Here is a 15207-nt window from a genome sequence, read left to right as displayed (position 1 = left end):
AAATAAATAATTGTTCTACAAATATTCTCATGGCATTATAATAAACAAGAAATAATTCACCAAATGTCTCCAACATTAACTTTGAGCCTTTTTAACGTTTCTAGACACAGTGCTTGGCATATGGTAGATATTTAGTGGAGAATTATAGAGTAAATGTATTTGGGGATGTTGTCAATTTTTACAAAGACGATCTTTCTCAACAACATATTAGCATTGATTGGAAAGAAAAGCAATACTGAGAACTGGCTGGGACAGAAGTCTGAGTTGAGGAACATAACACAAAAGTTGCAAGTATGCGCCCTGATCTCTCATTGTCATCTCTATGTTTCACACTGGTGAAAGTTAATGTTATTGGAAGTCACCAAAATCTTGATTCATTCAAACAACATTTATCAAGAAAATTCTAGACAATAGTCATTGAATTGAGGTCAGGAAACAAATATTCCAGATTTCATGGAGCTGTTGCAGACACAGGTGGGTAAACAGGGAATCATGAGTACCCATTTTAAAATAAATCCTTTCAAAAATCCAATTCTAATTCATTGAAAGGAGGAAAGCAGCTGAGCATCATCTCTTCTGCTATCTGCTCTCTGGCCAGGGAGGCATACTCTTTTGTGATATAAGGGCATGTGATGCTGAGTCAAAAAGAAAATTCTTTAGCATTCAGGACAGCAACTGCAGAATGAGAACAGTTGCTTTCATTTAGGGTTTCTCAGGTAACAAAATTCATTTTATAAATTATTTCTCTTATTTTTCTAATTAGAAGTTATTCTCAGTTATTAAGGAGAGATACTACTTTATAGAGCCTTAGTGTATTTTTAGAAAAATGACATCTAATGTGCCATCATAAAGATTAATTTATGAGGAAATCTTGGTGAGAATTGGAAGTCACATAAACTCACTCTTTCTTCCACTTAGTATAGTACATAATATATAGAATGTGTATAAAATTAGACCTATGTGGTATTAAAATGGAATATGAGTGCACATGTCCATACTGTATGCTATTCATGGAATTGACTTTAATGACATACTTGGCTAGATTAAATTTTAGTACAAAGTGAATTTAATAGCTATGATTGCTTATACTATTTCCTGAGGTTAAGCTAATTCCTTTGAAAGAGTCTGGCCATTACAGATATTGAATTCAATGTTTGTTCTCTTTTAATTGAGGTTTTACTACTCAGTCTTTAAAAAACTATTCCACACGAAAATATCATTTCTTAATCCCTTCCTTCGCTGCAGCCACCAACCCAGGAAAAGGGGGAATTAAAATGTTTCCAGAAAACACACAAAATATTATGATATAGCATGGCCTGGCTTTTACATCTTAATACTGAAATGTGTCTTTGCTAACTTTTAGTAGGCCATGAAATAATTATGTTGTGTGCTAAATGGCACTTTTCACTTTTCATTTGTGTTCAACACTTGGTTTTCAGTAGATCATTTAGAGGGGATCAGCATTCTTTGGAAACTAAAAACACACCACAGGTCAAGGCAGTGGAGCCTGATGGGAAAAGAATGCAGCCCACAAAGGTGGTCTTTGTAAGAAGTGACGACATACTGGTGTCTGTTACAGAATTGGCAGGCTCACCTCATCCCCTAGTGTATGCTTCTGAAATACTAAACTCATCTGTGTTGCAAGGCACGACTCAAAGAAACAAGTAGGCTTTTAAGGTACCCAACCCTCAGCTCCAGAACAAGGATTAATTTCACACATTTAAGTGAAATCCTTCAGCAAAGGAACTCGATGTTGTGCAGTGGGTTATAGTGAGGGATCATTCCGTTTGTTGGCTTTTTTCATTGGACCAGTAACTGCTAAGGTTCAAAGTGATAATTTGAATAATAGGAACATTGACAATATCTTGAAATGTATCAAGTGTTCTCATGCATTATTCTTGCTAAGGAATCTTGAGCTTTCTTATCAACAAAGACAACTAGAGTATGTTACACTGGTGTTTATTTCCTTAGGCCTGTGTTGAAAATGAGGCACTTTGAAGTTCCATGAGTTCTATCTGCTAAAAGTGACTTTATTACTATTGGAAAATACTTTCTATTTGAAAAAATCTTAGGAATTTACATATCATCTAATTACCACACTGAATTCTCTTACCATCTTATGACTATATGGAATTTGTCCTCTGATATTAATATCTTATGCTTTTATCTTTATAAAGGTAGATTATGCTCCATTTTTTTCAGGGATTTTTGCTTGTTTTACACAACAAGTCACATAGAATTAAATAAAATTACAAATGAATATTATGTCAACCTCTAATTCTAATGCCCGAGTACTATTTCTATTTTTAAAAACTATATTCCACAGTTGCATTTGCGTTTAAATTCTTGAAGGCCTCCTTTATATTCTATTTGACATTCTGCTGTTGTCTTTATATTATATAGGAAAGATTATTCTGGTTAATAGTAAGTGGTTATATTTAATTTAATTGCTTAATGTCAAGTCCAATAATTTTTCACACGATATCTTTAAAATTTGCATTTGTTACACATGTAGATTAGAAGCAAAAACCCAATGTTCTTGAAGCTTTTGTAAGAAGCTGCACTGTATGGTTGCTTTATGCTTGTGTTTGATTTTCTGGTTTAAGTATGAAATGAATGCTGCTCATTTGTGGGAAGACAGATTTTAGATTGTGGGTCCATGTAATTTATTCTCCACATAAGAATACAAGAAATAATTACTTCTGAGCAATAAATTAAAATTTACTTTCCTGGGAGAACTAAGGTATATGGTCACTCTCGTTTTAAGGAAGCTCCTGATAATGTTCTTTCATAAGCTATTCTCTAGTGAGAGAGAGGTACTAGAAATCCTCTGGTTGACATGTTGTGCTAAAAGATGCCACATAATTAGCATCATTAGACAAGAGACACTGACCACAAGGTAAGACGTGTGCCAGGTGTGACTTTATGAAGCAGAAAACGTTCTTAAAGGAATGCAAAATACAAATCTTGTGCAAGATTGTTAAATTTTCTCCCCTTTTTTAAAATTAGGGTTACATGGTCTTACAGCAGTGTGTATGATTCAGCAATACAGGATCCCACCTTTTTAGGCATTATGCTACCACACCATGCCATGGACCAAGGCATTCATAGTCCTCCACCACAGTCCATTATGTCTCCTGGCCCCTTTCCTTTCCACCCACCCCTTCTCTTCCCTCTCCAGTGGCATCAGATTTACAAGCAAATTTCTAGTTTTTTGGTTTGGTATGTTCTGATTTTGTTTTGTTCACTATATTCCACACGTGAGTGACACCAACTGATATTTGTCTTTCTCCTGACTTACTTAACAATTTCCCCTCCAGTTCCATCCCACTTATGACGAATGGCAAAAGTTCATCTTTTTTATAGCTGAGTAGTGTTACATTGTATATATCGACAAGTTTTAAATTTATTCCTTTTTATTTGGTCACTTAGGTTGTTTCTATTACATGTCTATTGTAATTAATCCTGCAATGAACAAAGGATTGTCTATAACACTTTGAATTAGAGTTGTTGTATTTATTGGGTAGATGCCTAGGAGTGAAATATTATAACTTAATCATATGGTAGATCTAACTTTAATATTTTGAAGAACTTCCACACTGCTTTCCATAGGGTCTGGACCAGTCTACATTTCCACTCACAGTGTACAAGTGTTATTTTTTCTCCACAGTCTTGCCAGCACTTTTCCATGTGTCTGTCCAGCTTTCCCAACACAAGAGATTCCTTTCTCTAATACTCTTGAAGTGTATTGGAGAGTATTGTTGAAGAGACTCCTTTCTCTAATACTCTTGAATCTCTGTCATAACTAACTGATGTGAAATGTTTATTTCTGTACTTCAATTTATATTCCATTGGTCTGTGTCTTTTTTTCCCCTTTTATGCAATACAGTTTTGATTACTATAGCTTGCAGTATAGTTTGAAGTTTAGTATTGTGATGCCACCACTCTTCCTCTACTTCTCAGGATTGATTAGAATTTTTAGGGTCTTTTCTACTTCCATATAAATAAATTTCAGTATCATTTGTTCTATCCATTTGAGGAATTTCATCATACAGAGATTATACTGAATCTGTATATTGCTTTGGGTAAAATGACTATTTTAACAATGTTAACTCTTCTAATCCAGCAACAGTGAATACATTCATTTCTTTGTGTTTTCTTTTATTCCTTTTAAACAGTGTCTAAAAGTTTGCATATCATAGTTACTTCACCTTCTTTGTTCAGTTAACTCATAGTTATTTAACATTTTTTGTGATTGTGAATAGGATTGTTTATTTTTTTCTCTTATAGCTCATTGTTGCATATAGAAATGCAATAGATTTTTGTAAATTGATTTTATAAGCTGTCATTTTAGTATATTTCTTTAGTATTTCATTTGTTATTTAATATAATTTTAGGGTTTTCTGTATATATTTTCATGTACTCTGCAAATAATGATAGTGTAACCTCTGCTTTCCCAATTGGAATTCCTTGTATATATTTTTTTGCCTAATTGCTCTAGGAAGACCTTCCAACACTATGTTGAATACTAGTGGTGAAAGTAGACATCTTTAGATCTTAAAGCAAAAACATTTAGTATTTTACCATTGAATATGATATTGGCTGTGTTTTTCTCATATGTCCTTTATTATGCTGAATTTTTTAAGATGTTTTTAAGGGGTTGGTCATAATGGATGTTAAATATTATCAAGTTTTTCTCTGCATCTATTGATATGATTGTATGATTTTTATCTTTCTTTTTGTTGATGTGGTGAATTACATTTTTGATTTTCAGATGTTGAACCATCCGTGTGTCCCTGGAATAAATCCCACTCGGTCGTGCTGCATGATCCTTTTAATGCATTATAGAATTTGGTTTGCTGAGATTTTCTTGAGAATTTTTTGCATTTAAGCAATATTAAGGATATTGGTCTGTAATTTTCTTGTTTTTTCATGTCTTTGCCAAGTTTTGGTCAGAGTGATGTGGCCTCATTATGCTTTGAAGCATTCCTTCTATCTCCATTTTTGGAAGATTTAGAGAGAGATGGGTATTAGTTCATTTTTTGAAGGTTTATATAACTCATTAGTGGAATCATCTGGGCCCAGTAATTTGTTTTTAGGGAGGCTTTTGATTACTGTTTCACTTTCTTTGCTTGTGAATAGTCTGCTCAGGTTTTCTCTATCTTCTTGATATAGTCAGAGAGTATTCAAAATTTCCAAGAACTGGTAATTTTTATCTAGATTATTCAATTTTCTGACATTGTGATGGTAGTAATCTAGTAATTTCTTTTGGTCCTCTGTATTTCTGAAATGTCTATTGCTACTTCTCTTTCTGACTCAAGGGTCCTGTAGGCCTGCCATCTTCCTAAAATATCCCATCTATTTCTTTTTGAGTTTGATTTTTTTTTGTTGGAATATTTCAATGAATTTGTCCATTTTACATAATTTTTAATAATAAATCTGTATTTGTTCTGAAATTACAATTTCTTTTTGAAAAATTACCATTTTTATGAGTATATGTTTTAAATGATCTTTCTCCTGCTTAGTATCTTCCATCATTTTATTGTTTATTTTAGAATTCTGATCCTTGGTACATATTTACTATTTTATTTCCTCTAATTGACATTTCATTTCTAACAGGATTTTTAAAAACACTTTTTTACAGACGCCTATGATTTTGCAGATCTATTTTTAGTCCAATTGCCTAAATTTTTCTGCCTCAGATGCTTGCTTTCAGTTCTTATATAATTGTTTTTTTTTCTTTGTTAAAGATTTATTTATTTATTTATTTATCTATCTATTTATTTATTTATTTATACAAGCACTGGGTACAGTCAGATGTACGGGAGGGTGAGAGAATTCACCAGAGCCAGAGCAGCGAGCAGAACAGGTAGACCAACAAGTACACTGCTGAGGGGAGCAGCGGGCTGGCAGGAGAGGTCTGCGCTCCATGCGGGACCCTCGCAGGTGGCCGGGGATCGAACCTGCGCTGCAGAGGCTGTGGGCAGCGTCGCAGCCCAGCGCTCAACTGCTGCGCCACCGGGGAGGCCCCTTATATAATTGTCTTTATTTTCTTTGTGTCACTTTTAACATACGAGATTATATTTTTCCTGACCAAACCCTTTTCTCTATAGAAACAGTTTTTTTTTAATATTATAATGTCTTTTTTTATTACAATATCTTCATATGTCATTAAATTACAACCCTATGCTGCTTATATTGGCGATGTGTTTTCCTGTTTTGTTTCCTATATTGGCGATGTGTTTTCCTCTTAGGAAAGATTATTTATTTATAAGATTGATTTATTTATATATACAAGCACTGGGTACAGTCAGAAGCGCAGGAGGGTGAGAGAATTCACCAGAGCCAGAGCGGGGAGCAGAACAGGCAGAAGGACCGAAGTACACTGCTGAGGGGAGCAGCGGGCGGCAGGAGAGGTCTGCGCGCCATGTGGGACCCTCGCCGGTGGCCGGGGATGGAACCGGTGCTGCAGAGGCTGCGGGCAGCTTCGCAGCCCAGCACTCAACCGCTGTGCTACCAGGGGAGCCCTGGAAAGATAATTTATTAGAATATCTTTTATAGCTATAGGACTATAAGGTTGCCTTTTCTATGATTAGATCTACCTCTTTGAATTTTACCTTTGTTATTCCCTTCTTACAATTTCCTCTAAAATGTCTCTCCAGTCTCTGGGGAGCTCAGTTTGGGGCCGATTGCCAAGTTTCTCTTCAGTGAGACTTTGTTCTGAAAAGGACTGTACTATTTAGAGTTCTCCAGTATAACTGAAGCAAATGAATTATAAAGAGATCTATCATAAGGAATGTGCACACATCAATATGAAGGCTGACAAGTTCCATAAATTGCAAAATGAGTTGTCAAGGTGGAGCCCAAAGATAGCTGATAGTATCCTTCCAGTATATGGCTGGAAGGTTGAGACCCAGGAAAAGCTGTTGTTCCGGTTCAAGTAAAAAGCATGAAAAAAATTAATGTTCCAATTCAAAGGCAATTAGGGAGCAGAAAAGCTCTCTTCCTCAAAAGAAGGGCAGTAATTTTGTTCTATTCAGGACTTCAGGTGTTTGGATGAGACTCACCCACATTAGGAAGGGACAATCTGCCTTATCCAATAGGTAATAAATGTTGATCCCCTCCAAAAACATCATCTCAGAAACATCCATAAAGATATTTAACCAAAAATAAATTTAACCAAATACATGAGAATTCTATGACCCAGCCACATTGACACATAAAATTAACTCTGATGGCAAACTTTATCTTCTAGTGTTCATTTGACTCAGAGCAACCTAACATTCCTAAGATCTCCTTATACACCCACATAGCGCTCATAATGCACTTTCCCAGATTTGGATACTCTTCTCAAAATAGCCCATCATCCTTTCATTTGTGGGAGTAAGTATCTGTTGGCAATTTCTGGGTTCTTTGGCTTTTAGAATAGTAGATGTGTCCCTGTCTTTCCCTGGCTTATTTCAACAACTGCTGATATCAAATGGATTTTGTGGAAACATATGGTTGCTTGTATTTTCCAGTTTTTAGAGGTATAACATTTTTACCTACTTATTCTATATACATTCTGTGCAGGGGGTGATTTTTGCTATCATAATTGTGGTGTTGTTTTTATGGATTAAAACAGGAAAATTCCAAGATTATGCCATTGACTCTGCCATATTTCCTCCCTCTGCCTGTGATATACTGAGCTTGAGCTATTGGCAATTACTGATGCTGGGAGGCAACAGTGAAAAACAGAAAGACTGCTCTCTTGGGAGTCTTTAATTTTGGCTCCAGACCTTCTTCACTGTAAGAGGAAGGATAGTGAGGAAGAGAGAATAATTTGATAGAAAATTAAACGAATAATTGCATTTTAGGTAGCATTAAGTCTTTCTTTTTTTTTTTTCTTTTTTCTTTTATACATTTTTTACATTATGTTTCATTGTTTACATTATTTTTCAAACTCAATGTATGCATTTTCATCTTGGTTATAGTCCCCATACAATTCCCACCTCCCTTGTTTTGATCCTACTCCCTCCTTCTCCCCCCCCCATATTGTGTCTCTGCTTTATAGTTGTTTGTAGATTTTGATTTTTACTTTGTTATAATTAGGATTTTTCCTGGTTCCTTTTTTAGGTTTTCTAAATTCCTGCTACGAGTGAGACCATCCAGTATTTTTCTTTTTCTTTCTGGCTTATTTCACTGAGCAGGATCCCTTCCAACGCCATCCATGTTACTGCAAATTACATGAGTAATTTTTTTTTTGTGGGACCCTCGCTGGTGGCTGGGGAACCAACCGGCGCCGCAGAGGCTGTGGGCAGCCTCGCAGCCCAGTGCTCAACTGCTGTGCCACCAGGGGAGGCCTGAGTTTATCTTTTTTTGATTGCTGAGTAATATTCCATTGTGTATATGTACCACATCTTCTTGATACAGAACTCTCCAGCATTAAGTCTTATGTGTAAAAAAAAAGTACTTGAGAAGAATAGAGAAAGCCATGGAGAGTTTTCTCTGGATAGGATAATCAAAGAGGGCTTCTATGAGTCAGTGATGTTTGAACTGAGAACTAAAGAAGTAGAAGCGGAGATCTAAAGATGAGCATTTCAGACAAAGGGAGGATCTAGTTTTAAAATTGTGAGGTGGCGTTATACTTGGCAGGAAGTCCAGAATGTCTAAAACTCAGAAAGGAAGACAAAATATATCTTACAATTCTCTTATCAGTTAGATTCACATGAAGTCATCCTAGAAAGATCGATTATCTCAGAATGTAATGACCATATTGAGTTTCTAAATGTCTTGAGAAGAGGACACTTTGGTAGGTGATACTCCATGAAAATGTTACCTCTAGATGACCTTGACTAAGCAGGCAGCAAAGTATCTCTAAACACATTGTTTCCTTGAGTCCATTTCATGCACCCCAACTTAAAAATCAACAGTAATAATTCCAAACCGTACATACTACATGTAGCCATGTTACAAAATATTAGGCCTTTTGTATCCTAGAAATCCCTTGGAAAGAAATATTGGCTTTCTATAGTGAAGATGGTCTGGAGCCAAAATTAAATAAAAATATTTTCTTTATAGATTATATCTTGGCTCTGACATCTTGTGAATAAATGCTTGATCTTCAGAGTGAAATATTATTGGACATCTTGAACTTACTATTCCACACCCCAAGAATCAGTGCTAATTCAAACCATTTAAGTATATTTTTCAAAATTTAGAACAGGGTTAAAAAAAAAATCAGTTCACTTGGATAGAACTTCATTTGAAAGGTAATTTGTATTATCCACTTTTTTTTTCTTGATAACATATACTTCCTTTTATACATATTTTTGTTGCTGGACCTTATAGACTTTCTCAAAAAAATATTATCAGGTTACAAAAAATTAGTAATACAAGTGAATAATTTATTTTCTAGTTCATCTATGATAGAAAGAAATACATTGTCAGCATTGGCAAATCTCTTTGGCTTCTTTTTCATGAACTTTTCTCTGGAAACATGATGACAGAAAGAAATTGAAACATTGACTCACTCCATGAAAACCTCACCTTACTTTTCAGTTTAAGATTCCATAAGAATCAAGGTTATTTTGTATAGAATTAAATATATTATACTTATTTGTCAATTTAATTCATTACATTTGTATATATTTTGAAAACTATTACCTAGATTAAAAAATGAAATGAGTTATTTAAATATTGTCAAGATAATGGGGCCTCCATGGTGGCACAAGGGTTAAGCACCGCACTATGAAGCAATCTGCAACCTCTGCAGCATGAGTTCACTCCCAGACCGGCCAGGGAGCAACCCACATGGTGTAGCAGACCTCTCCTGTCTCACCTGCTGCTCCTCTCTGCAGTGCCTTCAGTCCATCTTCCTGTTCTGTTCCCCGCTCTAACTCTGGTGAATCCTCTCACCCCCCCACATCTCTGACCTGTACCCCAGCTGTTGTATGCATAAATAATAAACAAATCCTTAAAAAATAAATATTGTCAAGATAAGTAAGCATATTTTGTCAGACTATAAAGGTCAAAGTGATGATGATGAGAATAGAAAGTGACTTTAGAACTAGAGAAATAAAAGAGAATTTTGATTGACTGACATGAAAATTGAGATAATTTTTACTTTGTCAAAAATGGAATAATAAATTGATTTATAGTATTTTGATTTTATTACAGTGACTGAGAACTTTTTTCTCTTTTCTTTTTATGTTTCTCTTTATTTATTATTGTGATTTCATTGATTTACAGCACGGTGTGATTCGGTGGTATAGATTCACATTTTTTTCTTTCAATATCACCTGTTCCATCCTGACTAGAGATTGTAATATGCAACCTACAGAGGGCTTAAACAGTGGAAGTTCAAAGCTTTCTGCTTTAAGTAGCCCCCACTGAAGAAAATTTATGTTTTAAGTAAGTTAATCATGAATTCCACCAGTGCTTTGGTAGTAGTAAATAAGAACAAAGACTGAACACCTTTATTTCTGTCCCTGACTAATTTAACGATTGATTCTGGAACAGAAGTTGGTTTTTATAGATTGATTAAGAGAAAGCTGTTAAAGAATAAAAAGCCAATTGATTTGTGGGATAATTCAGGGCAATGCATATCTTTGCACATTGGTGGGCTTGCTGATGTTCTGATCAAAATATTTTAATTATACATCAAAATTGTGTTTGTGATTCTTAGATGAAGGAAAATTACATAAGGCCAATCCCATGTCTCTCTCATTGTCAATTCTCTTTGCTCTGTCTATTTGTACTTTCAGAGGAACTTCTTGTTCCATCAAATGAGTCAGACCAGATGGGAACAATAATTCATTTTTAATGAATGTGTGTCAATCCAAAATTGAAGGGTCCTATCACTCTGGAGAGTATACCTCCTAGCAGGGTTAGTGTTTTGGCAGGAAGACCTCTGTCTTGAGTTATTTCTACTTTCTAGTTTCTGATTTATTAAATCACTTTATTTAGGGGTATGTCTTTTAATTCAGGACTGGAAATATGTCTAAAATCCAAATCTGCCTGGAACTATCATCATATAAGTTTAAATAATCAACATAAGTAACCAAAATAAACCTAGCTGATGTCTTCCTTTAGTTCATATTTTAAAAGGGTCAGAGCAGAGCCCTCAATTCACAAACACTTTCAGGATGCTAAACAAACCTGATGTTTTCCTCTTAGATGTAACCTGAACTTTGCTCAAACCTGACTGGGCATGAAATATTTATGTTTCGTATGCTCTAAATAAAAACAGTTCATGGAGTCCTGTCCAACTATAAAAAGAGCTTTAAAAAAGGTGTAACTATAGCAATTATCTCTAAAGTCTGCTCCTTTCATTGTTCCCTCTAATAGCTCACCCCGAGGTCTACACTGAAAAAGTCCATGACTAAAGCATAGAGAAGGAGCCAGAAAGTCTTTTTTTTCTTACTCAGTGTCTCACTCTACTTATCCTAATTCCCTTGACAGTTGCATGAGAATTCAAAGTTTCTCACCTATAGAATGAATCTTAATTCCAACCTTCAAGCTTGCAAGGAATGAAACATAACAGATATCACTTATAGTTATCATTTGAAGCTTCAAACAGCTTGCTGTCTATCAAATCTATGCATCAATCCCATAAAATTGCTTTATAAATGTGTCATATCACATGGAGCAGATACCCCATATCCAGATTTGAGGCAGAAGAATAGATGAGATCTAGTCACTTGTTGCTTAAGACTGAGCAAGAAAGTACTGTTGTTTTTTTTTTTTTAAAGATTTATTTATTTATGTTATATAAGCACTGGGTACAGTCAGAAGCACGGGAGGGTGAGCAAATTCACCAGAGCCAGAGCAGGGAACAGAACAGACAGACTGACGAAATACACTGCTGAGGGGAGAAGCGGGTGTGGCAGGAGAGGTCTGTCGCACCACGTGGGACCTTTGCCGGTAGCCAGGGATGGAACCTGCGCTGCAGAGGTTGCAGGCAGCTTCCCAGCCCAGTGCTCAACCACTGCACCACCCAGGGAGGCCAAAAGTACTATTTTTTAGTACCACAATTGAGAAAAGTGAACTAGAATTGAAAGATAATCTTATGTTCTATTTTCCCTTTATTGCTTCTGTTTTTCTCACACAGAATTTATTTTAATTGATTTTTTCATATAATTTTAACTAGGCATGAGTTAAATCCATGCAAAATTTTAACCCAGAATGTGCCGTATTAATGTCCACTTGCTATAGGTATGAAGTTAGGAGGAAGTTTGGATGAAGCAATCACCTTTATAAAAATACGATTACTTAGACATTTTATTTTTATTTTTTTTAAATAATAAATTTTATTTTTATATTCCCCCATACAATTGCAAACGCCCCATTCTGACCCCAATCCTTCCCCTCCCACCCCCCACCCCCCAAAAACTGTCTCTGGTTCATAGTTTTTTGTTGATTTTGATTTTCACTTTCTTATAGTTATTCATTTTCCTGGTCCCTTATTTAAGTTTTCTAGATTCCTGCTATGAGTGAGACCATCCGGTATTTTTCTTTTTCTTTTTGGCTTATTTCGCTGAGCATGATCCCTTCCAGCGCCATCCATGTTGCTGCAAATTGCATGTGTTTATCTTTTTGGAATGCTGAGTAATATTCCATGGTATTCTTGATCCAGTCATCTATTTTTGGGCATTTGGGTTGTTTCCAAAGCTTAGCTATTGTAAACAGTGCTGCTATAAACATAGGGGTGCAGGTGCTCTTTGGAATTGATGTTTCTGTGTCCTTTGGGTAAATACCTAGGAGTGGAATTGCTGGATCATATGGAAGCTCTACGTTTAGTAGGTCCAGAAATCTCCACACATCTCTCCATAGTGGTTGGACCAGTTTGCACTCCCACCAACAGTGCAGAAGAGTTCCTTTTTCTCCACACCCTCGCCAACATTTGTTGTTGCTAGTTTTTTTAATATGTGCCATTCTCACTGGTGTGAGATGGTATCTCATGGTAGTTTTGATTTGCATTTCCCTGATTACAAGTGATGTTGAACATTTTTTCATATGTCTGTTGGCCATTTGCATTTCCTCTTCAGAGAAGTTTCTTTTTAGCTCTTCTGCCCATTTTTTGACTGGATTATTTTCTTTGTTGTTGTTGAGTCTCATCAGCTCTTTGCAGATTTTTGTGATCAGTCCTTTATCATTAGTGTTGGGTGCAAAAATGTTCTCCCAGTTGGTGGGGTTTCTCTTTGTTTTTGTTATTGTCTCTTTTGCTGTGCAGAAGCTCTTTAATTTGATGTAGTCCCAGCTGTTTATCTTTGTCTTCACTATCACTGCTTTGGGTGATGTGTCTGTAAAGATGTCTTTGATGTGCAAATCCCGTAGTGTTTCGCCTATATTTCCTTCTATGTATTTTATGGTTTCAGGTCTTATGTCTAGTTCTCTAATCCATTTTGAGTTGATTTTTGTGTATGGTGTGAGGTAGTGGTCAAGCTTCATTCTTTTGCATGTAGCGACCCAGTTTTCCCAGCACCATTTATTGAACAAACTTTCTTTGCTCCAATGCATAGTCTTTGCTCCTTTGTCAAAGATTAGTTGACCATAAATCTGTGGGTTTATTTCTGGATTTTCTATTCGATTCCATTGGTCTGTATGTCTGTTCTTGTTCCAATACCATGCAGTTTTGATGATTATGGCTTTGTAGTATAGTTTGAAGTCTGGGAGTGTGATGCCTCCATTCCCTTCTTTTTTTTTCAGTAGAGCTTTGGCTATTCGGGGTTTTTGGTGATTCCATATGAATTTCATCAATAATTGTTCTGTTTCTTTGAAGAATGCCATTGAGATTTTGATTGGAATAGCATTGAATCTGTATATTGCTTTTGGTAGGATGGCCATTTTAATAATGTTTATTCTTCCAATCCATGAGCAGGGGATCTTTCCATTTCTTTGTGTCTTCTTCTATTTCTTTTAACAGTGTTTTATAGTTTTCTTTGTATAGGTCCTTTACCTCTTTTGTTAGATTTATTCCCAAATATTTGATTTTTTTTGTTTCGATAATAAAAGGGATGGTTTTTTTGATTTCTTCTTCTTCAGATTTATTGTTTGTGTATAGGAAGGCTACTGACTTTTGCGTGTTGATTTTGTATCCTGCCAATTTACTGAATTGATTGATGAGTTGAATTAGTTTTTCTGTGGAGATTTTGGGGTTCTCTATGTATATTATCATATCATCTGCAAATAGTGATAGTTTGACTTCTTCTTTTCCTATTTGGATTCCTTGGATGTCTTTCTCTTGTCTTATTGCCCTGGCTAGGACTTCCAGTATTATATTGAAAAGCAGTGGTGAGAGTGGACATCCTTGTCTTGTTCCAGATCTTAATGGAATTGCTTTCAGCTTTTCACCATTGAGAATGATACTGGCTGTTGACTTGTCATAGATGGCCTTTATGATGTTGAGGTATGTTCCTTGTATCCCAAGAATTTCAAGGGCTTTTATCATGAATGGGTGTTGCACTTTGTCGAAAGCTTTCTCAGCATCTATTGATATTATCATATGGTTTTTATATTTCTTTTTGTTGATGTGTTGGATAACGTTGATTGATTTTCGGATGTTAAACCATCCTTGTGCCCCTGGAATGAATCCAACTTGGTCGTGGTGAATTATCTTATGGATACATTGTTGGATTCTGATAGCTAAAATTTTATTGAGGATTTTTGCATCAGTGTTCATTAGGGAGATTGGCCTATAGTTTTCCTTTTTTGCGTTGTCCTTATTCGGTTTTGGTATTAGTGTAATATTGGCTTCATAGAACGTGTTTGGTATTGTCCCTTCCTTCTCAATTTTTTGGAAGAGTTTGTGAAGGATAGGCACTAATTCTTCTCTGAATGTTTGGTAGAATTCATTTGTAAATCCATCAGGTCCTGGGCTTTTGTTTTTGGGGAGGTTTTTGATTACCATTTCAATTTCGCTAATTGTAATTGGTCTGTTTAGGTGTTCTATTTCTTCTTTATCTAGCTTTGGGTGATTGTAGAGTTGTAGGAATTTGTCCATCTCCTCTAGATTGTTGAACTTGTTTCCATATAACTGTTCATAGTAGTTACTGATTATTCTTTTGATTTCTGCTGTGTCCGTTGTGATTTGTCCTCTTTCATTTCTGATCCTGTGTATTTGTGCTTTCTCCCTTTTTTCCTTTGTGAGCCTGGCTAGGGGTTTGTCTATTTTATTTATTTTTTCAAAGACCCAGCTCTTGGTTTCATTGATCTTTTGGATTGTTT

This window comes from Talpa europaea (genome assembly GCF_964194135.1).
Source record: "Talpa europaea genome assembly, chromosome: 2".
NCBI lineage: Eukaryota > Metazoa > Chordata > Mammalia > Eulipotyphla > Talpidae > Talpa > Talpa europaea.
This window is presented reverse-complemented; position numbering follows the sequence as displayed.